The 26,138-nt window shown below is 31.3% G+C and overlaps 1 long non-coding RNA gene and 1 pseudogene across 2 annotated transcripts; one reads left to right on the top strand and one right to left on the bottom strand.

The window, feature by feature from the left end:
• Window positions 1–8,650: 8,650 nt before the first annotated feature.
• LOC111018137 (ribonuclease MC-like) lies at window positions 8,651–9,949 on the bottom strand (annotated as a pseudogene). The gene is made up of 2 exons (XR_015792681.1): window positions 9,657–9,949; window positions 8,651–9,243 (listed from the first exon to the last, which is right to left on the bottom strand). The product of XR_015792681.1 is annotated as a ribonuclease MC-like (transcript).
• A 5,491-nt stretch (window positions 9,950–15,440) lies between these two features.
• LOC148209601 (uncharacterized) lies at window positions 15,441–17,931 on the top strand. Its single transcript, XR_015793114.1, has 2 exons — window positions 15,441–15,721; window positions 17,193–17,931. It is a non-coding gene; the product is annotated as an uncharacterized LOC148209601 (long non-coding RNA).
• The last annotated feature ends 8,207 nt before the right edge of the window (window positions 17,932–26,138 follow it).

Here is a 26,138-nt window from a genome sequence, read left to right as displayed (position 1 = left end):
GCATTGCTGCGGAATGGAAGGAAACTCTTTGGAAGAGATTCCAGAATAAAGCTGACCTGACTCTGCTCGTCTATGACGGCCCCGTTCGACTCAGCCACGTTGAAGTGGACCATCAGGTTGAGAACGTGTTCTCGCACTGAGGAGCCCTCCTTCATGCGGGAGTTGTAAATGAACTTAAGGGCTTCATGTCGAGTCTGTGAAGACGGTTGTCCAAACATGCTCTGCAGCGAGTCCATGATCTCCTTAGCGGTGACCGTGTCCTCGTGCTTCTTGGCAAGCACATCAGATATGCTCGCCAAGATGTAGACCTTGGCCTTGTCATTGGCCTTGATCCACCTATCATAGGCGTTGCGCACCGCCACAGTGGCGTTAGGCGCAGGAGCTTGAGGACAATCCTCTTGCAAGACGAACCTAAGATCATCTATCACGAGAATAGTGTTTAGGTTTGACTTCCATTGTTTGTAATTTTCGCCATTAAGTCTTTGCGCGGCTAAGAGTGCAATAATAGAAGTAGACATTCTGAAAGTAAAAACAAATCTATATTAGTTTCATGCATTAGCCTTTTAAACCCAATCAAAATTTAGCAAAAGTAATTAAGCACCCTAACAAAATGGTTTTGCAACGACGCTTCAGTGATTTAGAGCAACAGCCACCGTAGGGCGGACAGGTACTCCTTCACTGAATTGAGACATTCTCAACTAAATTTTACACCAGAATAACTCTTATTCCTATAAATTTTAGTCATCGTTTATTTGGTCAGGAAATTGCTAACTAACTTAACAACTCCTCGTAAGTGTGACCCAACACTTTCGGACCTCAGAGGTCCACCCCAATAATCCTGCCATAGGGAAGGAAAATATTGGAGCAAAACCTAAGAGACTCTTATCCATTTCTGAAGTTTGCCTTGATTTTGATTCTCATACAATGAACCCTCCGTAGGGATGGTCGCTCCAGGACGACACGCAGGTCATGTATGAAACCTCACGGTGCAAACCAATGGCGGAGACCGCAGGATGTGTTGTCACACGTCCTTCTCCCACTTACTATGAACACTATTTCCATTCACCTCGATATTGAACCATGCAAACACCTTCCGTAGGGAGGCCGCGCCCAGGGCGACACGAGGCCGAGCATGGAACTCACAGCGTGAATTTAAAGGAGAACGTGAGAGAGAGAGTAAAGTATGTTATATATACTTTGTATATCAAATATATACGCTGTATATTACATATTCTATTTTGCTCCCACTTAGTATTCTATGACTAGGGTATATTACTTAGATAAATTTCGGCTAAGTGAAATTAACTAAGTGTATTTTTAGTCGGTCCAACATAACTATTATATCGGAAGTTGTACAATAATGTTTTAATTCGTTAAACACTTTAATGAACCAACGACATTATTACTTGTATATAAAATATTGACTAATTCAACCCCCAGGTCGGTTCCCAGGTAGAGGTGTTCCCTTACGGTCAGCTTAAATACCTCAGCCTAGACAGAACCTTCCTTAGACAGGGTTCCCTAATAGACAACATTTTATAGTTAGTCTTTTGTTATTTCATTTTAAACCTAGTTAAAACAAAATAAAAGACTACCCCCTAATCACATTAGAAGATATAACCTAAGGTCTAATTAATTTTAAACCCCTTTAAAATTAATTAACTTAGACCTTATGTTTGCATGCAACTCTTTATTATAGATTTTAATTTCTATCTACCACATTTTATAACTCTTATAAAATTTTAAGAAATTAAAACTATAAACATGCATTGAAAGCATACATTAATATAACAATTATATTATCCAAAATAATGTCATGCTCAATGCAACTTTATTTTCATTTAATTAATACAACACTTATATTAATTATGAAAATAAAACATGCATTCATACATTATAACATTTATAACTATATGATCATGACCATACATACATACTATATATCAAACATGCATATTATGCATGTAACCTATGGTGGGATTTTAAAACTATATGGCATACAATATGCTATATGATTTTAATTAAAATACACATTCATAATGCATAAAATAATTAAATAGCAAAGTTGGAACGGTTTTTGGCACCCTAAGAAAACGAAATAATACAAAATAAGAAAACCGACTGCATCCGCACTCGAACCACGAACCGGAGCCTCGGAACCGCGTCGAAAACACACGGGACAGCGCCTCGGTGCCTAAAGGCAGCGCCGCGGCGCTCTGTGCTGTCCCGCAACGCCATGGCGCTACTGCATAGCGTCATGGCGCTGTCTGCGCAGTCTGCTTCGTCTTCTTCGCTGTTTTCTGCAATTTTCACCCAATCCGACGCCACGAACGACTTTCGAGCGTCCCGGACTTACAAAAACAATACAGAAACTAAATGCCGAAAACACTGGGCCCTTACATGATCAAATCACGAAGTAAAACACTATCTAGGTGCCAAAAACCGAAAATTTTCCAACCCGCAAACCCATATTTCGAAAATATGAAATCACCCACCAAACTCAACGATTTTGATTCCAAAAAAATCAGAACTACAACCTGGCTCTGATACCAATTAAAGGGATGTGAATCCCGGAGCGGAAGCGGACTTTCGTTGCTGATTTTCGGGATACAAAATCGAATTTTACAGAAAAAAATACAGGGGAAACCTTAATATTAATATATATATATATATAATATATAATAATAATTAATATATATATATAATATATATATATAATTAATATATATATATATAATTAATTAATCAAATTAATTAATATAATTAATTATTAATCCGATTAATAATTAATAAATATATATATAATAAATAATTAACACTTAATTATTTATTATAAAATTAGAATCATATTCTAAAACATTTCTCTCGTATAACCTATAGTTTTAATGTACATCTTATGCACATTATTTTTAACCTATAGTTTTAATATGAATCTCATTCATATTAATTTTATTTGAATCTCATTCAAATAATATCTCTCATAATATATAGTTTTAATTTATAATTAACTATATATTATAATGTATCAATATACATATAATCCCTTAAGTAATTTGAACAATTCAAATTCTTCCAAAAATTTGATCCTCGTTTTACCCGTTATGAGCTAGCAAGGGGACCTAATGGACCTACAGATTAGAAGCTCCAACGATGCAAGATTAATTTGGTCAAACTCATTGACCGAGTTAATCAAGATTCGTTAACTATGGGTCATTCCAGTAAAGACCCGCAATTGCACTCTTCTCACTGCAGAATGTTTTCGTTTCCAGGGATATACGACTATTAATGACGAGTCAATCCTTCACGAGTGCTCGTAACTCAAGTTGGGTCAAATTACCGTTTTACCCCTGAGTTACATCTTACTCCTTAAACACCACTGCTCCTCTAATGAACAACCCGGTTATGGTCCAACCAATAACCGGAAGTCCCTCTTGGCCAATGAGAGGGTGGGGCCCCTTGTTCAAGTCCCGGAGTCAGCATTTAAGGGAACACTCATCTACTTTCCTAAAGTCGGGGAGGAGTGAATTCCATCTTGTGAAGTTATGTTCCCAGCTCCCCACTCGGTCTCGTTCCCAAAATGGTAGGAATGTTGAGTCGGCGACTCGAGCCACTCTCACCCATACAGATCAAAGGACGAGCCCTCACGGGCAGGAGTCCATAACTCACTCAGGATTTGGAATGAGTTGCCTGGTCATCCTAAGAAATGGCAATCTATTAGTTAACGGTGTTACAACTAAAGATTGCCTATTTCGCGGTCCGATCTTATACAAACTCATTGTATAGGATACCCCCACTCACCTGTCTCCACACGAACGACCTGGATCGAGTCGTCTGTAACCTTTACAGAGCGGGCCGTATCCATAGTGTTGCCAAGATAAGGTACCCAGCCTTATCCATATACTATAGACCCTTGAGGTTATTCACGGGACATTATCCATTCATATATCAGGGGTATATCAAATATATACCCCGTATATCAACTATATACCCAGTATATATACTGTCCCGATTACATCACAAGTAACCTTGGATGTTTAGTTTATTGGATTTTGGATAATGCAAAGCTATGATTCAACAACAAATTTATTGAATAAAACTTTATTAAATAGACATTTGTTTTTACAAAATACAAACTACGAGTTTAGGGCAACAAACCCAACAGGGGATAAATGGCAAGGTCGAACATCAAGCTTCTGTAGAGGAGTGTCGAGGCCTTGGGGATAAATGTCAAGGGTCGATACGATTCGATGACTTAAACTTGGAGGACTAACAAAGCGTGATGGGTTGCAAGTAGCCTGGAGGAAACCAATTCGAAGCCTTGGGGATAAATGTCAAGGTCGAACGCCAAGCTTCTGTAGAAGAGTGTCGGAACCTTGGGGATAAATGTCAAGGGTCGATACGATTTGAAGAGTTAGACTTGGAGGACTAACATAGTGTGATTGGTTAGAAGTAGGTTGAAGGAGCTAGAGACCAGCGGGCCTTATGGTCGAAGTTACGTGAGTCTTGATATTTTGGATGCTTGTGTGTGTATGTTAATTAACCATTATGACCTAATGATGCATGATTACTAGTTGTGGTATTTTGATGATTGATGTGATTACGAACATGCTATTTTTGTGTACAGTTAGTGAGCTAGGGCTACAAGCGAGCCTTGTGGTTGGGGTTACTTTGATTGCATGTGTGGGTTAATGAGTGTTATGAGTTATTGATGCATGGATGTCAGTTTAATATTTTATAATGAATGTTGTGTGTTGAGCATGTTGTTTGTGTGTAGTTAGAGAGGGCTATTTACAGAGTTTTCTTAATACTTACCCCCCCTGCAATTATTATTTTTAGGTGAAGATCAGGTTCATGATGGTGGTATGGTGCGGAGGAGACTCGAGAAGGAGGACCATAGCTATCTTCCGTTGAGTTTTAACATGTCTAAAATAGGTTGTTAGGAGTTCTTGTCGATTTAGTTTATGTCCTCTATTTTGAGCATTGACTTGTGTAAAGTTTAGGGAGTTATTAGAATGTTTTAAATGACTTTTCTTTCAAGTATGGATTCCTGTAAAGATTATGTCTTTGGTTTCATTGAGGAGCTTAGGGAGTATCTTTATTGTTTTTGGATTTGCTAACTTGGAAAGATTGAAGCATAGATTAATTGTTCTAGTTTTGGTGTTACTATCAGGGTGGCGCAGTGAAAGTGTCGTGGTTTTATTTGCTTAGTGGATTCGTTATTATCTTGTAGAGTTATGCTTTTGTAAAGTAGGTGGTTTGTCTATCGTCATTTACTTGATTTGGCTTTGCTTGAGTTAAACAAGAGAGTTAGGTGTCGCTTGTCCGCGGAGGACAAGTCGTTTAGTCTATTTGATAAGTGAAGTGTTCACATGTTTAAGTTGAGCAAATAAAAAACTTAAATATCCAGGTTCGTTTAGTGGCCTTTAGGCCTTGAGGGGAAGTTTGGAGCACGTAGGTTTAGTAATGTTCCCCATGTAAGTTGTCACAATTTAGGGGTGTTACAACGTGGCCCTCAGCCTAAATAATTCTAATTCATTGAGTTTCATCACAACTATAAATTCCGTTGTGATTCCCATTTCCCCTGTTTCTTTTTTCTTTTACTAAATTCTAAGTTAGGTACATAACATTTTTTTCTTTCAATTAAATCTTGCCACATGAACACCATATTTTGAATATTTTTCCCAACACAAATAAAGAATTCTTATACTCTACATAAAACCAAATTAGTAAATGTTAGGGTTGAATTCACTTTCCATAAAACGTGATTGAAAAGTTTGAAGTAGATAAGGCGCATTTTAGATCAAAGGTCACCGTTCAAAAATGCTTGAGAACTAGAATGAATATGACTGAGAACTAGAATGAATATAGTGTTGGATCGGTATGACAACACTAGAGGAGGAGGAGGAGGAGGAGGAGGGGAGCACAACAAATATTTACAATAGAAGATGCTTGAAAATGAAATTGCAATAAACAAAAAGTATAGGGATAGAGAAAACGTCATGCAAGAGATTTATAGTGGTTCGGCAAACCCCCGGCCTACTCGACTCCCCGAGCACCTCTCAAGATTTTCCACTACGCACGATCCTTTTATGGGTTCAAGATCGAAAACTCGGTCCTTTTATAGGATCAAGACCAAACCTTACAAACTGCTATTTCTACGGGATCTAGAACTAAATCCAACCTTTTTCTCAGGACAAACATCAAAATCCACACTCAGTTCCTTTTACCGAGCTCAAGAATGAAACCCAACTAAGAGTGGAAATAAAAAAGTTTCACGCACTACAACTCTCAAATAGAGTAGATTTACAAGTTTAAGCTTACAAATACATCCGTCCTCACAACAAGAAAATCTCTCACAATAATAGAGATAAAAGAAAAAATTGAGAGCTTGAAGAGAGCAATAATAAATGTTTATGGATGATTGAGAAATAAGAAAATAGGTATGTTAATTTGGGAGAGGGGAGGGGTTTAAATAGGAGGGGAAATTTGTAGAAAATTGATTTGAAATTAAAATCAAATTGAGTCACTGAATGATTAAGAATGAAAGGTGGAGATTGGATTGGAAAAAAGTAATGATTACATTACATTATAATAATATATTATAAAATAATATAATATATATAAGTGTAACGGCTTCTTTGATTTTTTTTTCTTTTAACGGTAACTTGCCTTTTTTATTTCCTTTTTTTCAAATTTATTTTTCTTTTCGATCTCTTTTCTTTTATTTTCTTTTCTTTTCTTTTCATTTTCTTTTTCCCTTTTTTTTGTTTTCTTTTTCTTTTGAACAATACATCTCGCCATGTGTCAGCACAAGATTTGCCCACGTCATCCTCTCAGGTATTTTTTTATCATAACTTTTTCATTTGAACTCTAATTTGAGCAACTCAAATTACGTTGGATTCAACTTTTCAAACTTTACGCTATGAACACTCAAAACATATGATATGATTGAAGCTCGTAAAGCCAACACATGGCTCATTCCATAAGAATGGTCATTTGCATAAGCACTACATTTAATATAATGCAGTAGTCACAAGACTGAATATCAACCATTGTAACAGGACTGAATATCAATCATAACTAGAGTTTTGATCAAGCTGAAAACTAAAAAGATGAAGAAAAAATATTTTCCTTATTCCTTGTAAAGTTTCATATATTACCACAATGTTCTGTTTATTATCTAGAATTAGACCAAGGGTAAAATCTTCATAAATCTCAACTTTTCCACTTATCGCATTGCGACAAAATCTATAACACACCACCCATGTTGAAGATCAATTCTATCACCTTGTGAACACTGGTGATTTGGTGATTAAAGTAAGGTGCCCTATACTTTTTTGCCAACCATCTAAAAGTAGAGAGAATGAAGGAATTTTGACATCCCACGAGATATTTATTACTATTATAATATTTTTTAATAATGCTAGTTCAAATAATTAACAAAGAAAGCCAGTTTTTTACTACCCTTTAACCTACAAATAGCAACTGAACAATATCGGAATGATCAAAATATTTTGAACTGCACCCAGATAATCCAAGTTAAACCATAACTGGCGAAAAATACTTTGAATCAAAGTCACAATGTAGTATAATAAAAAGAAAATTACAAAATGGATGGTAAAAAGAAAAATTGGTGCTCATGAATAATCTTACTAGTTAACAGTAAAAAACCCAACTATGAAAGCGACGAATAGAGATATTATTAGATCATGGGGAAATATTGGAGGGAGAGTACACAAAGTTACCCGATCGGAAATTAATTCTTGGATTTCATGATATCCGACTGGAACAAAACTATGCAAAACTCTTTACAAACTTACAACATAGCAGAAAAATTATTTATCCAAAATTAATCAAACTCTTACCAAATGAAGAACGGTGGAGTCCAACAAACCGCAGAGGCAGAAGCAGACTCGAATGGCGGTAGAAGGCGACTGAACAACAACGGCTATGGAATGTGACTGAACGGCGGCGGTAACTAAATTTCAAAGTCAACTTTCAAAATTAAACACTAGTTTTTAGACCATGATTTCTGTTAAACATGGTTTAAAGTTACATTTTAGTTTGAAAGTTTAAAGTTTAGACTAAGGTTCTAACTCCTAGTGATTTAACCGGTAACAAAGATTGGAGGTGTAGACTACAATAATTGTTCATCCTGGCTTGTTTCTATTTCCTTTCTAAAGTTCCAATTAATATTCTTAAAAATTTGTACAAGAATCTAATGAAAAAAAATCAATATGACTTTTCTGTGACAATTAAAAAGTGTCATAAATGATGGCTTGACAAATAATTAAAAATTATGACTTTTTCTTGACAGTTAAAAAATGTCATAATTGATTGAACATATTTAAAAACAATTATCACATTTAGTGATAGTTATAAAATGTCATAAAACCTGTAAAATTCGTAAATCTCAGTTTTTTTCCACCAAAATCGTGCCTTCTGACAATTTTTTACTGTTGTTGATATTAAAAAAATATTCATTTTTATGAAAATTTTTAACTGTCCTAAATTTTTTAAAAATCCGAAAAGTAGCGTTTTTTTCGTGCCAAAAACTCTCGCCCACAATTTGTTTCCGTTTTTTTTCTCAAATTTTTTTACTGTTCATAACTGTCATAAAAAACCAATTTTTCAGTAGTGTAAATATAGAAGTCACAAGTCACTTTGATTTATTCACCTATCCTTCACAAACTCGGGGAGGAATTATTAGAAACATAAAAACTTCGATAAATACACACAAGAGCCCCTCAGAGACCATGGAGGAGGCATTTATTATAGAGTACAACTCATGAGTTCTACTCTTCAGATATAGCCTTGGCAGTGTTCCACGAATTCCAAACGAAAGAGGCACCACATTTATTGGCGTTTAAGGGGCAGTCCTCAAAAACAGAAGCATCCTTCTTGAAACACAGAGATATTTCATGCAATTGCGATGCTCCAGTCCTGCTGTTGTAGTTGCATCGAACGGCTGGCGTCTTTCCAGTTTTTGCTCTAATTGCTGCATACACTTGATCCCTTGTGTATGTTCGTCCGTTGGGTGTAATTTGGTTGTCACTCAGAATAACTTGGAGATTGTTATGAATATATGCATCCATTCCAAATCCGAAATATTCTTGCTGGTCATAAAATGTTGATTCGCTGCATGTTCCATGCTTGTCCCACTCGTGTTGCCACAGCCAAAAAGTTGTCGCCTGTCGCTATGTTTGGCCAAATTTCGCTGATTCCGGGTTGTAGTCCGCTGATCTGGAGACTCAATAAATTTTTTTTAAAATAGGGTTTACTGTTTAATGTTAGGGTGTTTCTTTTCAATTGGATCTCACTATTTTCATATACAATAGTTACACAATATTAACCACTAAATCAACCAAATTTAAAGAATATGTAGAGTCCGTTGGATAACATTCTCGTCTCTTGTCTTTATTTCCTTTTTTTTAATAAAGAAAAATAGAATGACACGACTCCTAACAGACACAGATCCAAGAATTCGAATGACAAAACAAGAAATTTGTTTTTGTTGTTTCCAAGATTTGTTTACAATTTTGAGATTGTTCATAAAAAATTAGTAACAAAAAACATAAATAGTTTGTTATAGGTTTAAATTTCTTAATAAAACTTAAAACGAGAAACAAGCTAGATACGGGAACACGTAAATATACCTGATTCCTATCGAAGGGACTACTGGAACATTGGGTTGGATAGCCATCGTATAGGCTGGGCCACACCCCATGAATACTGAATCTATTCTCTGGGGCTTGAAAGCATGCAGGCTTACTGTAATCACTGCAAGTAGCTGGTTGCCATTGAATCACAACCTGCAAATAGTCAAACTCGTTGAGTCCCTCACAACTTGCTATCAATACCAACATACTTAAAACCAACACAATAGTTTCTCTCTGCGCCATTTCTAAAAACTTTGATTGTCGGATAGATCTTACTGGCTTACCAGTGATCTAATGAACGACTGCTACTTATAATAGTTCTTACGGGTCCGTTTAGTAATGTTCTCGTTTGTTGTTTCTCGTTTCCAATTTTCTTAAGAAATCTAAGTATTTTACAACTAACTTTATTTCTTGTTTTTCATTTTTTGGGAACATTGTCACAATTGTATAAAAATTTTGGAAACAGTAAAAACAAGTTTCTCCTTTCTTATTCCCATAAATAAAAAAAATTGTTTTATCATACTTGAATTCTGTGAAACCATGCAAGACATTTTTCTTCCTTAAAAATAAAGAAACATAAACAAGAAACAGGAATATTACCAAACTAGTCTTACGTAACTCATTTTACGTTTTTTTCTAATAGAATTGTGTTTCATGTCCTTGTTCTTTTGGATAACTACAATTTGACAATATAGAAAGAGACCTACATAATACGAATTAGCATTTTGTAATAGTTAATCAAGCATTTAATATATGAGTGTGTGGTTAACCAAAGGCGTATAGGTCAAAAATCTTCGCGTGCAAAAAAAAAAAAAAACTTTAATGTCATCATTTGAAAGTAATTGACAAGAGTAGGACGTAAGGAATTCATATATGGACCACATGGAGATAAATTTGTTCATAAAATAAATAGCACATGGGTAATGTCTTTTCTTCTGAATCACAATCTCCTATAATTTGTTCTCTCTTTCAACTCCATCTTAAAAAGAAACGGTCCACGGAGATATTTTAATAAATAATCCTTCTCACTTTGAGTCGATATAAAAAAACTTTAATTCCCCACGTAACCAGTCTCCAGTTTTAGGAACTAAAAATATTGTTTTAAAAACGTACATTTAAATTAAAAATAGTTAGTTTCAGAAAATTAAAACAGTAAACAAGAGCGACTATAAAATTCATTGTCTATATATTGGCGTATTATGTGTACTTTTAAACCTAGTTTTTGTTTGAAGTTGTTTTTTAGCTATATCTTATCCCATTAAAAATTTTATAAAAGATAAAGTTTAAAATAATTACATAAGGTACCATTTAATTTAATTTTATCTTTATTTTTATTTTTAGTATAATAAATAGGGAGGTAGAGGTAGGGTTGAATCTTAATTACATTCAACGAATATAATTGGTACTTTATCCACTAAACTATGCTCCAATTAGTATGTACTTGAGTTTTAAATATGTTGTACTAAGTGTACATAATTAATATCATATTGGAGTTTAATCTCTAGACCAATTTAACATTTACATTGTTTTTTCTAGTACAACATATAGGATACGGGATCGAACTAACAACCTCTTGTTAGAGATATATCTCAATTATCATTAAATTATATTCGTTTTAGTTTATGTTTACATTGTTGATTAGTCTAAACAATGGTGGTACGATTTTCACTTGCGGTAGCTTTGAAATATGACATAAATGGTGGAAGAATAAAAAGAGATTCATTATTGCAAGAGTGGACCCCTTAGGATAATATTTTGGCGTGACGTGGATAAGAAGTCCAAAGAGAGATTTTGGCTCCAATCATAAATTCGAAAATAAATAAATAAATAAAAGTACTCAAATTTGAGCGCAGATTAGCACAAGTATGTCCTATTGGGAAATAAAATAAGTAAAAAAAAAATGATAGTATATATATATTTTGAATAAAGTCTTGAGTTTTCATGCAATTATTTGAGTAAGAAAAAAAATTACACGACGTTATTGGTTGGGCCTTTAAAATATAGGTCAAATTATAGAATTTAACCTTACTAGTATTTTAACCGGGCGTTGTATCTCAATTTTATTTTATCACATATTAATGTTAATTTTATTTTGAAAAAATTTGAGCAACACTCAAATATTATATAGTATAGACAAAATACCATAATTCGATAGATATTTTAAAATACAAGGTATAATTCAAATTTTATAATATAATTGAAGATCTTACCATTTAATGACTAAATTAAAGAACAATAAACAAAATACTCAAAAGTTGAGAGTATAAATCTATAATTTTATTAAAAAAAAATTGTTCCATCAGTGGGTAAAAATTGAGTACCAAAAAGATTATTCAATATCCAACTTATTTCTCTCATTTATAAATATTAAAAAAAAATTACTAAAAAATTATTAAAAAAATAAATATAAACCATGGCAAACTTGAAAATTCAAGTTTGCAGGATTTTGTAACCTTAGACTTTTTAGTGCTAATATCAATAAATTAATTAATTAAGAGATACCTCACATATTATTCTTAATTTGGTTCATTATCTGTCTTATTTATTTTATGTGATGTGTTTCTATTAATGGTATATTTTTAATAAATATATAATACATAATTTAAAAATAGGATAAAATAGTTTTATACTTAATTTAAAAATAGGATAGGATAGTTTTAAACTTAGTTTAAAAATAGAAGATATTTTTATGCTTAACATTAAAATAGGATAAAATAGTTTTCTTTTTTAATAATATTTAAATTGTTAGAACGTATTGCCATTTTTGTTATATTAGGACGATGTGGGAATTTTTAAAACTAATCATATTTATGACCAAATTAATTAAAATGGATAATTAAAATAGTTTTGTAACATTAATTTTGTTAATGGTAATATTTGAAGTAATTTTTTATTTTATTATATTATTAACTATTTGCCCAGTGGAGGGTAAGAATTTCTAAAGTCTAACTTTTTTTTTAATCCAATTAATTGAGAGAGATAATTAGAAGAATTTTTTGTAATTTGCCCAATTTTGTAAGACTTTTTAGTGTTAATATGAATAAATTAATTAATTAAGAGAGATACCTCACAATAAATAAGAGAGATATGAAAAGGTTCGAACCCAAAAATGGAAATATATGGAAAGGTTGGCTATGTAGAGGGAGTATGAGAGAAAAAAAAATAGGAATTTAGATGGGTAGAGAGGTCAGAGATTGAGTTAATGGGAAATAAAATTAATTAGAGAGATGAAATTTTGATGAGGTAAGGAGAGAATTTTGGAAGAGAGGAGAGAGAGCGTTGAGAGATAGAGAACTAAGAGAACATAAATGAAACTCAAATAAATGATAAATTAGGTATCACATAAATAGTAAAAGTTCAATTTAATTCCTGTAGTAAAAGTTCTATAAATGTTTCTTCCACATCCCACCTCCATACTTTTTAATATATATATACATAATTTGGATTTATTTCACTTTAGTTGGTATGGTTTTACCAACTTCAATTAATCTTATAGTTTAGTTTTGATTTAGTTCGTGCTATTTAAAATTTTTAAACTTTATAAATCATTCCTAAATCATTTTTATCAAACATTGAAATCCAATGATTTTCTCTTTATTTTTTTACTCAACTATGTAAATCATATAACATAAGCCAATAATATCAATTAAACGATGTTAATTCATTACTATGTAAATAAAAAGCATGTGATGTATTAAATATATAATCCTTAGCTGGTGTTGACGGAGAAATTTCGGCTAATCACTAAATGTCACGTCATAAAATTAAAATTATATCTAGGACCAATCACAAATTTACACGTGTCCTAAATTAATTTTTAAATCAACAAATCAAATTGTGTCACGTGTCTCTTTTATGATCGTCCGATGAAATCAATTAATTGGATCAAAACCCATGATCAGACTGGGCCCAAGCCCATGGCCCATTAAGCCCATGACATATAAGACTCACAAAGACTCTATAAATAGAGGGGTCACATCTCATTTGAGGAACGAAGAAGCAAAGGGGAAGAAGCCAAGAGGAAGAAGAATTGGAAGAGATCTAGAAGAATTGGAGATTAAGAGCACTCATAATCATCTACAATCCTTGGGAGTCAAGTGAATCATCCAAAGCCAATAAGATTTGAAGAATTAAAGACTTGAAGAGTACGAGACTTCAAGAACATTGAATATTCTCTCCCAAGGAACAATACTTGAAGACTCCATCAAATTGCAAAGTCTTCATCAAACTGACTGAAGAACTTCAACAAGCAGCGCAAAGCCGAAGCACTTCATAATCTGCAAAGCCGAAGAACTTCACAAGCTACAAAGCCGAAGAACTTCAACAAGCTGCAAAGTCGAAGCACTTCACAAGCTGCAAAGTCGAAATACTTCACAAGCTGCAAAATCAAAGAACTTCACCAGCGCAAAGCCGAAGAGTGCACAAAGTCTTCATCAAGCTACAAGCCAAAGAACTTCAGTCTTCAAACAAACTCAAAGCTGAAGACTTCAAAGATCCTTCGTCAAGCGAGAAGCTGAAGGCATCAACCATACAAATACAAGCTCATGAGCCATTGAATTAAAGTTTACATTTGAGTGAATTAATCAAAGGATTATACATTAGAGATTGTAACACCCACATACATAAATACAAATACAAGTTCATAAATTCGAGTTTTCTCCCATTGAATTTCTCGTCGAACAGTTGGTTCGCAATTGAAATTGTCGATTCATGTGGGACCCTCTGGAGCATGTCCTCGCCACTCTTCACCTCCGCCATTAATGTCTCTCCAGGGTTGACCTGAAGATCGCTTATTTTATGCACCAGCTTGCTTAGCCTCCTTGGTTGCCCGATTGCTCTCTCTCGCTCGACCTACTACTCGCATCCAAGTAGCTCGACCCACTTGTTTTTTGTTCTTCTAGATAACTAAAATTTGATGAATTAACATTTTGTAGTATGATTAGTTAATCAAGCATTTAGTGTGTGTGTGAAAAAAAAAAAGCAATGGAAAAAAAAAGTTGCATGTCATAATTTGAAAGTCATTGACAAGAGTAGTGGGTAAGGAGTTCATATATGGACCACATGGAGATAAATTTGTTAATTAAATAAATAGCACATGCGTATTGTCTTTTATTCTTAATGACAATACCCAAGCACATGGAGCACATGGGTAATGTCTTTTCTTCTTAATGACAATCCCGTATAATTTGTTTTTTCTTTTAACTCTATCTTAAAAAGAAATGGACGGAGAGATATTTTTATTACTTATTAATTAATTGTCGTTCTCACTTTGAGTCAATATAAAAGACTTTAATTCCCCACATAATCAGTCTGCACTTACTTAAAACAGTCTATCAAATATTGTAACAAAATAAAACTTGAAAATATAGTAAAGTTAATCCACAACGATTTAATTGTCCAGGGTAAAATATTAAAATTATCCTAAATTTTAAGAACTACAAAAATTTAGTTTTAAAAACGTACTTTAAAATTGAAATTAGTTAGTTTCAAAAAATTAAAAACAATAAAGAAGAATCTTACCAATACCAAGTGTAGACACCGTATTTGGTCCGGTTTATTTTTAATTTTTATTAAAAAAATAACATAAGTTTAATTTATTATAAGTTTTAATGTAAAGTTTTAATTAAATTAAATCTAACCAAAAAATAAATTTTGTTTTAAAAAAGAATTTGATTTGATTTGATTTTTTTTAGTTTTATTTTATAAATTAGGTTTTTAATTTAAATGATTGTTTTTAATAACAGTTTTTTTTTTTCCTCTTTAATTTTTTCCAATCAAAGCCACATATGTGGCCTCCTCTCCCTTTCATTCCCTTCTTTTTCTCTAACTCTCCCTTCTTTTTCTCTAACTCTCTTTTACCCTCTCCATATTACCGTTGTTGTCATCTGCATGTATTTAAGAAAGTCTGTGGAGCAGGGATATAGAGAGTAAGCATAGAGGAGTGCAGAAAAGAGCAGAACAAAAGAGTTTTTTTTTTTCTCAGTCATCTCTATGCTTCTCCCTTTCTTTTTCACTTATTCTCTCTCTAGAAATAACCATTTTCTCCTACGTTGGTAAGCAAGGTGAGTAAATTGTGTTTGTGTTTTTATAATCACTGCTTTCATTGTGATTTCAATTGCTTTTAGAACCTTTTTTCCCCATTATTTAAGGTTGTTTTTCATTGTTGATTTTTGAAGGTTTATGATCTGTGTTTTGTTATAAATGGCAGTTTTTGGAGCTAATTTAGAGGTTGTATTTTGTTAAAAATTCCATATTTTGAGTATAGATTTTTTTTGGCAGTTTTTATTTAAAATTGGTAGATTTTTCTTTTGTTCTTTTTTAAATTGGTAGATTTTGAATTTAATTTACCGTTTATGTTTTTTTTATTTTATAATTAAAATAAAAAGACTGTGTTTAATAGCAGTTAAAGTTTTAAAGAGAATAAGCCTTTTAAAATCAAAGTTTTAAATAAATAGAATTTATTTTAAAATTAATGATTTTTTTAGGTAAATAAAGAAAGCTTGAAAAGACAAGTTTTCTTTTTTAAATAATTTTTTAAAAAAGTGTAAAAGTAAAAAAAAAAAAAAATTCTCTTCCTTCTCCAAGTCTGACTTTTTCTTTTTCTCCTGACATCGAGTTTCTTTTTAATTATCTTCTGCAGAGATTTAAAGGGAGGAAATAAAAAATAGGATTTCAAGAAAGATTTTTTAGTTTTTATAAATAGTTATCTTTTGAAAAAGAATCTTAACAAAATATCAGTTTTAACAAATAAATTTTGTTTAAAGTAAATTTGACTTTATTTTGAAATAATTTTTTTTTCTTTTAAAGAATCTCTTTAATTTGGAAATAAATAAAAAGTTGTTTTTAAACAAAATTCGTAAGTTTTTTTTTAGTTTTAAAAAGTAAGTTAAAAGCTTTGGTTGTGTAAAAATGTACAATATTTGCATCTTATGGTGTTGGTATAGTGGTAAGATGCTTGGGTTATAATATATATGACCCCAAGTTCGAGTCTTTGCATGCCTTAAATTAAAATTATTTTATTTATTTTCTTATTTTTTTTTAATCATTGTCTCTACTAAATAATTATTTTAAATAAAGATTTCGTTTAGAGTTTTTTTTTAAACAAAATTCAAAAAATACAAACTTTGTTTTTTAAAAGGGGTCGTAACTTATATACCAATGTGTTAGCACATTGGTGAGATGTTTAAATGTCAACGTCTAAGTCACGAGCTCAAGTCTCAATGTGTCATGAATTAAAAATTTTTTGTTATTATTTTTTTTTATTAAATAATTATTTTGAAAACTCCAATGACGGGAATTGGAACCCTCCAATTTACTCGACGTGCTTAATTTTTCTAATGGCGTTCGTGTCACTGATACATATTAATTCATATCTTATAACAAGGTGTGAATTAATATAACATGGGACATTTCGATCAAAACAAAAATATTTTTTTCTTGGACCAAATAAAATAATAGGATAATTTATGATAGAATGTGGTACCATTTTCGAATGGGTGTCCTGACTCCTGAACCAAAATCTGTTTTTCGTAGACCAAATTTTTAAAATAGGTGACCAATCACACCTCGTAGATGATTGGTGGCGACTCCAAACCCTTATCTCGAAAGAGACCCTTCAGGGAATGACGTCGGCTGCTCCGCGTCGCGATGACGTTGCGACACCAAGTGACTATATATAAAATTAATTGTCTTTCTACGGGTGAATTATGTGTATTTTTAGACCTAGTTTTTGTTTGAAGTTGTTTTTAAGTTAGATCTCATCCCATTAAAAATTTTATAAATGATAGAGTTTAAAATAATTACTTAATGTAAAATTTTATTCCATCTTTATTTTTATTCATAGTACAATATTTAAAGAATAGAATTGGTACTTTATCCATCAAACTATGCTCCAATTAATACGTACCAATTTTTAAATATGTTTTATAAGTGTACACAATTAATATTATATTGGAGTTTAATATCTAGAACAATTTAATGTTCACATTATTGATGATGAACCAAACAATGGTGGTACGATCTTCACGAGTGAGAAAAAGAGAATTCATTATTGGAAGTATGGACCCTTTAAGGGTAATATTTTGGCGTGATGCGGATAGGAAGTCTCGAGAGATATTTTTATCTCTAGTCATAAATTCAAATAAATAAATGAAAAAAAGTACTCAAATTTGAGTGCAGACTGGAACAAGCATGTACTATTGTGGAATAAAATAAGTTAAAAAAAAGGATGGTGTATATATATTTTGAATAAAGCCTGAGTTTTCATTTAAAATATATGTCCAATTATCGAATTTAACCTTATAATTTGGATTTATTTAATTTTACTTGTATGGTTTTCCAAGCTTCAATTTAATTCCTATAATTTAGTTGTTTGGTATTTTGTCCTAAAACTTGTAGTTTGTAAACAGTGAACATTAATGTGAGGTGATAAGTGTTGTTAAATGAAAGTGGATTTATTTTTTTAATAACTCTAAATCCAATAAACTACGAACTCTTGGCTATTATAATGAGTACTTGGACTTTATGTGGAGACATAAACTGAATCAAGTTCAAGTAAATAGCCTAAACACTCTATAGTACATGAATCAAGTTGGATACTTTTTCCTGGAGACACTATTGAATACGGCCCGCTTTATGATTGTTACAAATGTTGTAAAGTGTCACAAATGAAGTGATCCTGATTCGTTCATGTACAAGCATGTGAGCGGGGGTATTCTACACAATGAGATTGTGTAAGACTGACCCTGAAATAATCACTATTACGTATTAACACCATTTACGGATAACACTGATTAATTTCGTTTAACGATGACCTAGATAACTTGATCTAAATCCTGAGCCGTCTATGAACTCCTATTTATTCAGGATTCTCCCTTGATCTGCATAGGTGAGAGTAAGCTCATCACCACTACTCAATATGCCTCCCATTTCAAGGATAAGACTGGATAGATAGCTGGGGACATAGAATTAGCAAGACGGAATTCACTCCTACCCGATTTAGGGATAATAGAGAGGTTGTTCCCTTAAGTGCTAATCCCGGGTCTTGAACAAGGGACCATATCCTCTCACTGGCCCGAGAGGAATTTGATTTAGTGATTTGATCCTAAATCAATTGTTCATTAGAGAGATAGTGGTACTTAAGGAGAAAAGATGTAACTCAGGGGTAAAATGATTTTTTTTTTACCTAGCTGAGGTTATGAACGGCTTGTGAAGGATTAACTTACCGATGACGGTTATATCGAAGGGACACAAATATATCTACAGTGAGGGGACTGCATCTACAGGCTATAGTGGACAGTCTTGTTAGTTAACGAATATTAATTAACTAAGTTAAAGAGTTTGACCGGTTAGTCTCGAATCGTTGGAGCCCATGATATGTAGGTCCATCGGGTCTCCATGCTAGCTCATAAAGGATAAAATTGATGAACTAGGTGAAGCAACAATTTGAAGTATTCAAATTCGGTTTTTTAGGAAATATTGTATTTTATATGAGATATAATATATAATTTAATAATTAATTGAGAATTAATTATTACGGAGAGTATGACTTATTTAAATTAGTTTTAAATAAGTTCAGAGCATGAAAAGGAATTGTAATTTGATTAATGTGATTAATCAAATTTAGGTATTAAAGACCAATTAATATGAGATATTAATTTGGTTTAGTTTTTGTTTTAATAGAAAATTGATATTTCAATTTTTTTTTTATAAAAATTAGTTTTATAAAAGTTTTATTTAAAAATCAAGTTAGTGGAAAAATCCAAATTCAAAGTTGGATTCTTCCACTACTGGTTTTTTAAGTGTTTCGTAATGATAAACCAGTCCTTGCGGTCCTTGCATAAGTGTAAATTTTTTCCACTCAAATTTCTATTGTTTTCTCCTAGTCATTATTGCTTTCTTTTTACTTTCACTCATAATTCGGCTCTATAAACCTGTTCATCAACCCGAGGATGGCACAAATTTGCCGTTAGTGGTCCCATTGTGTTAGGAGAAGAAGTTATAGTAGAGGTCTTCAAAGGTATAAAGTTAATGAGTTCCTTTTTACATTTTTCATCATATTTTTCAGCATGCTTATTTTAGTTAAATTGCTTCATTAAATGTATTATGATCCTTAGCTTCTGCTGTGCATGTCTAAAGTTCCATCATTAGTTTCGATTTAGTTCTTACTATTTAAAATCTTCATGTCTGGTTAAACTTTATAAATCATTTTTCTAACTTTAAAATTTATAATTTTATCTTTATTTTTTACCCAACATTGTAAATCGTATAACATAAGTTAACAAGATCAGTTAAACTAACAGAAAATGTTAGTTCATTACTATATAAATAAAAAACGTGTGATGTATTAAACATATAATTCTAACGATAGTATTTTATTTTGAAGCCTAACCCAACTATAACTACCAAATTGAAAACTAAATCAAAATGATATGAAATATTTTAAAATCTTAAAATTACTGAGACATGTTGAAGTCAAGTTCAAACCATAGAGATTAATTTACTAATTTAACTAAAATATATTAGTTACCACTCACGTGTAGTATACACACATGTTAGTTAATATATATATATATATATATATAAAATATAATACAATACAATACGTAATATATACTCAAAAGTCTAGTAGATTTTATTGATTCTTGACCTGATTGAATAGTTTGGGTGGCGGTTGGTTAAGCATTTCGCCGTTTAGTTTTATATGTTAAAAAAGTATGGTTGTGTACAATTTCATGTTTTTCACCATTAGCCATTAGTGAACACATATTTGAATTATGAGCCAAAATTTAAAATGAAAAGCAAAAGGAGAAATTTAGAAAATACTTATAAAAACTATACGACGCTGGAGGTAAAAATAGACTCACCACGTGTGGAGAGTTAGGAAAGATCAATTTGTTAAGATATTTCCCCAGAATCTCGAAGAAACAAACAACGTGGTCGACCTTGAAGCTCAATCAAGAGGAGACTTATAAGTTCGGTCAAACTCCACTTTGTTAAAAGTAATGTCATACTTCGACCTTAGGACGACCGACCTTTATGTACATGTCATGCTATCACCAACTATAAATAGAGGTTTCCCGTTGATCCTAGATACTTAATCAAACCTCGTTGTGAGATCAAATATCGGTCTTTTACTGATTTGATGTCCTAAGTGTTGTCTTCGTTTGTCTAGATCTTTCCACGCCAAGTTGCTCCAAAGCTCGGCCTGACCGATCTTATCACTTTTCAAGCTAATTTAAAAATCACCATATACATATATATAACAAAACAAAAAATAGATTTGTGAAAGTAAGGTTCTAAATTCAAAATTTTAAAATAGATAACCAAAAACAATATAGTTATTAAGAGCTTTAGTTTTTAGGTGAAGATTTAAAACAAATCTAATTAAGTCCTTTAGGGGTCATTTGGTTCAAGGTTTCAAAAAAATAGGCTACATTAAGATGTCTGTGATTAAGATGCTTAGAAATAAGATGTCTGGGAGAAGAGATAACTGTGTTTGGTTGTATATATGTTTGGGATTAAGAGGTTTGGGATTAAGATGTGTTTGATTAAGACGTTTGAAAATCAATTATATACATGTTTATTTTGTGTGATTAGTCTATAAATATGCATTTTACGTCATTGTAAACATGGATTAATAACAAATGAAATTTAAATAATAAATAATATAAATTTAATTATTTTAAGTTATAAATTAATTTAAATTAGCACTATAAATTTCAAATTAAAAATTTAGCTATATTGACAATTTAACATAATAATCAATTGAATAATTAATATTAAATGTTATTTAACTAAAATTCAATATCTACATATTTACAAAATGATATATTTGTATAAAGCTTTGAAATCAATCAAAATTAACTTCCAATAATTAATTTAAATTAATTAATTTTTCTTTATTAAGTTAAAACAATAAAATTAGTTTAAGCAATTATGTTTTAATTTAAGTTTCACTCGTTAATAAATATATTATAAATAATATATCCAAATTTATGTTATTGATTTTATTTAGCCATCAATCTTAATAATTATCATTTTCATCCATTTTAAAAAAATTAATTTATGTTATTGATTTTATTTAGCAATATTAATAATTATCATTTTTATCTGTTTAAAAAAATTAATCCTTTTCAACTTATTAATTGGATCAATAATTATATTTTTTATTAAAAAAAATTAAGTATACATTTTAATAAACTAATTTATTACAATAGAGAATAATTAATTAATTTAATACATTATTGGTAAAATTTTAAGGTTGTTCTATTAATTATAAGTTTAATTTAAATACTTTAACTAATTATTTTGAATAAAATAAAATAAATAAAAAATAATTTATTTAAAAGAAAAGAGATAAGAGTTTGACACAAAATTCATGGACAAACCCATGAAACTGGAAGGGAAAAGAAAGATTGGTCGATGTCTACTATTCTCAAAAAAAAGTTTTCAAATCTATATAACAAATCCCCCAACCAAAACGGTCCTTTGGTATCAAGTTAAAAGGTTTATATTCATTTAATATTTGGAAAATCGTTTGAAGAATAAAATAAAAATGTTTAACATACATTCTCATTTTCTTTTATTCTATATACTTTTCACAATAACTATGATGTTTCATAAATGAAGGTTAGTGAAGATAGGGTTAAGTTATATATAAAAATAAATAAGTCTTTATATTCAGTTTTAGTTAAATTATGATTTAACATCCTCATCAATGTTAAAAACTGTCAAAAGATTTCTAAACTTTCCATGTTGTCAAACAAAAAATTGAACCTTCATAGAAATTAAACCCAACATTGAAAATCTATTAAAATTCTGAACACTTTTAGAGTCTCAAAACCTATTAAACCTAATATTGAAAATCTAGAGATTCGTTAGAAAATTGTAGGGATCTATTAGATACATAACTCTAAACTAAAAATGTAAACTTATAATTTAACCTGCAATTTTTTTATACAAATACACGTAAATTCACTTGATAAAATAACTAAATGAGAATTTAGGTACAATAAAAAAAATAATGATTTTAACGAAATTACTTTGGATATGTAAAAAATATTTCTTTCGAAAAGAAAAATATTCACATCGATGTACAAGTTGTCTTTAAAGATGTTATTTTTGTTTTTATTATTTTATGTGGAAATAGAATAATTAAAGGTGCATGTTTTGTGCAGTTGAGAAATAGAATAATTAAAGGTGCATGTTTTGTGCAGTTGAGCTAGCTCAGTTGACATATTATGTACAACTGCGTGATATAAACGTTTCATAATATTTTGGTTAGACAACAAGAGGGCTGGGTGGGAAGATATTTGTTATCTTGGACTGTACAGCATTAGGGTAATATTTTGACAAAAAGGTGGATAAGAAGTTTTACAATATTATATAAATTTCATAATCAATTTTATTCTCTAAATAGATTATTTATAGCCTACAATAGTATTTATAAATACAAATTAAGAGGAAAATTAGCACATAAACAATTCAACCAATATGTGATAATTTTCCAGTAATTAACGATAACGTAAAAGTGAGAATCGTCACAAAATTTATAGTCGTTCAGTCCAAAAAATGACCTACGTCCACTTTGCAAAGATCATATCCCTGACAGTATAGGTTATTAATCAATACAGATCTATACATACACTACAATAAGCATAGAAACAGAAACTAAACATGCTATGGAAAGAACCAAGAATTTCTTCAATGATAATTTTAATTCTTGGAAAGAAGAAGATGAGCAACTCAATCTTGAACAAAAGCAGTTCTATCCCAGAGAGAAAAAATAGACCCAATAATAGAAGAATACAACGTTTGATAAGATCTACAAAGAACCCACGCTTGACTTGATAGGGATCGCCAACTTGTCTTCAATCTATGGCTGCCTGGCCTGGATATGGCGGCGGCGGTGTCATATCCCTTTGACGGTCAGCGGCGGAGGCGGGGACAAGCAGCAACGACACACTATCCTGATAGAAATCCAATGAAAGTGGGTGGCTGATTCTTTCTCATTTCAAGACTATCGTTACACCATAAGAATTTATTTCAAGACTATCGAGAGGTTTTAAGGTTAGTTTAAGTTTGGGCCAAATTTCTTACTGAAACAACTAGGGTCCAAACATAAAAGACACAATAAAAGAAGTTTTTTTCCATAAATCCAAAAACATAAATAAAGAATTTAATGAAATCATTAAAGCTTAAAAATTAAAAATCTCCACCTTGATTTCAAAATTTCATGAAACCAAGAGGGAGCCCGCTGCCATACACAACCAACATCTTCACCTTGTATCATGCTGCAACAACCTCACACATAAGTTTAATTTATCACAAGGCAACGCATTAGTAAACATATTATTGCAACTTCATCGCGACGCGGAGCGGCCGATGTCATCCCCTGAAGAGTTTCTTTCGAGATACGGGTTTGGAGTCGCCACCAATCATCTACAAGGTGTGATTGGTCACCTAAAAATAAAGGCAAAGTCTGCGAAAACAAATTGTTAGTTCGGGAGTCAACAGAGCGTAGGGAAGGTGTTAGCACCTTACGACACCGGTTCGAAAACGGTACCACATTTTGTCAAAAATTATCCTATTATTTTATTTGGTCCAAAGAAAAATGTTTTTATTTTATTTTAAATGTCCCATATTATATTAATTCACACCTTGTTATAAAATTTGAATTTTAATACCTCCAGAATATTGGAAGGTCCCAATTTCTGACATTGGAGTTTTTGAAATAATTATTTAGAAAAACAAATAATCAATAAAAAATCATTTTAATTTTAGGGAACATCAAGACTTGAACTTGCAACATGAGTGGTGAGACTCAGACATCACACTAATGTGCCAAGACTTTAAGATATAAATTATGATCCCTTTTAAAATACAAATTTTGTATTTTTGAATTTTGTTTAAAACAAGACTCTAAAAGAAATCTTTTATTTAAAATAATTATTATTTAGTAAAAACAAATGACAAAAAATGAGAGATTCAAAGATTCAAATTTAGGTCTTATACATTAAGAACCAAACCTCTTACCACTATGCCAACATCGTAAGATGTAAACATAAAATTCTTTCAAAAAACAAAGGTTTTAATTTATTTTTAAAAACTAAAAAAAACGAATTTTATTAAATTAAAACAAAACAAAAATAAAAACAAAAATTTTATTTAATTCGAAATTAAAGAGATTTTTGAAAGAAAACTTTATTTCTTAATTCAACGAAATGTTTTATTTAAAACATATTTTATTTGTTGAGATTCCCCAAACAATAATTAACAAACTTGTTTAAAAAGATTTCAATCATGTATTTTTAAAAACTAAAAGATTATCTTCAAATCTTTTTACTTCCTCCTCTTAAATCTCCGAAGAAGATAACTCTTTTTTAAACAAATTTTATATTTCTAAAACTTATTTGAAATCTTGATTTAGAAAATTCTGCTTTTATTTTGAAACGTTTTATTTCTTCACAACAAGCCTTTTTTTAAAAAAAAGAAATTAATAAATAAATAAAATCTTTTATTAAAAAGAAGTATCCTGGATTTCACTGTACCATTGAGTTTTGCCACCAAATACTGCCTCCTTTAGGAAAGAAAAGAATGACCGAGATCGATCGACCGACCAAACACGGAGACGTTACGTAGCTATCCCGCATATAGAATTTTCCATGATCAAACTTTGACAATGGAACAGGCTGAAAAATTCTTAATTCGCCAATTCTGACGACGATGATGAAATTGAGGCGTGGAAGAGGAGTAGGATAGAACACAATAATTGGCAAATTTGAGCGCGTCAAACTTTTGTGGTCCATGACGGTAAAGAAAAGGGATTGATAAGTACAGGGGATGAGGGTATGAAGGAATTATGAAGAAGATGAGAGAAAGAGAAAGGTAGGGGAGGGATGAAAGCCTCAAATTTCCTCTATTCTGTATGGTTTTCTGTGTGTTCCTTCCTCTCCAATGCAGCCCTCTTTAAATACACCTAAAGATAACAGTAAAAAAGAAAAAGGGGCAAGAGAAGAGAGAAAAAGAGGGAGGAGAAGAAGGGAGAAGAAGGGAAGGGAAGGGAGAGGAAGAGGGAGGAAGCCACGTATGTGGTAAAAAAAAACTGTTAATATCAAACGTTTAAAATAAAATCTTTATTTTTAAATTTGTAATTTTATTAATAAAATCATCTTTAAAAGAAAACCTTTTTTTTAATTTAAATTAAAATTTTAGCTTATAAACAATAATAAAGTAATCTTTTTTAATGAAGATATTTAAAAATAATAATAATAAATAAAAAATAATTAAAAATTAGCCGGACCAATAACGGTGTCTACAGCTTGCCCCCCTTTGTGTATCCTTGTAGAACTAAAAGGGTAGTCAAAGGCAAAAGACAAAGTATTGGGAAGACGAAATTTTTGTTCAGAGAAGGTATGATAAAGATGGACTCAGCTTGACACTAGGTGGGATCTAGACATGAAAGACCTGTACTTGACA

Source organism: Momordica charantia, assembly GCF_013281855.1.
Source record: "Momordica charantia cultivar OHB3-1 chromosome 8 unlocalized genomic scaffold, Mcharantia_2.0 BLBB01000008.1, whole genome shotgun sequence".
NCBI classification, from domain to species: Eukaryota; Viridiplantae; Streptophyta; class Magnoliopsida; order Cucurbitales; family Cucurbitaceae; genus Momordica; species Momordica charantia.
This window is presented reverse-complemented; position numbering and strand designations above follow the sequence as displayed.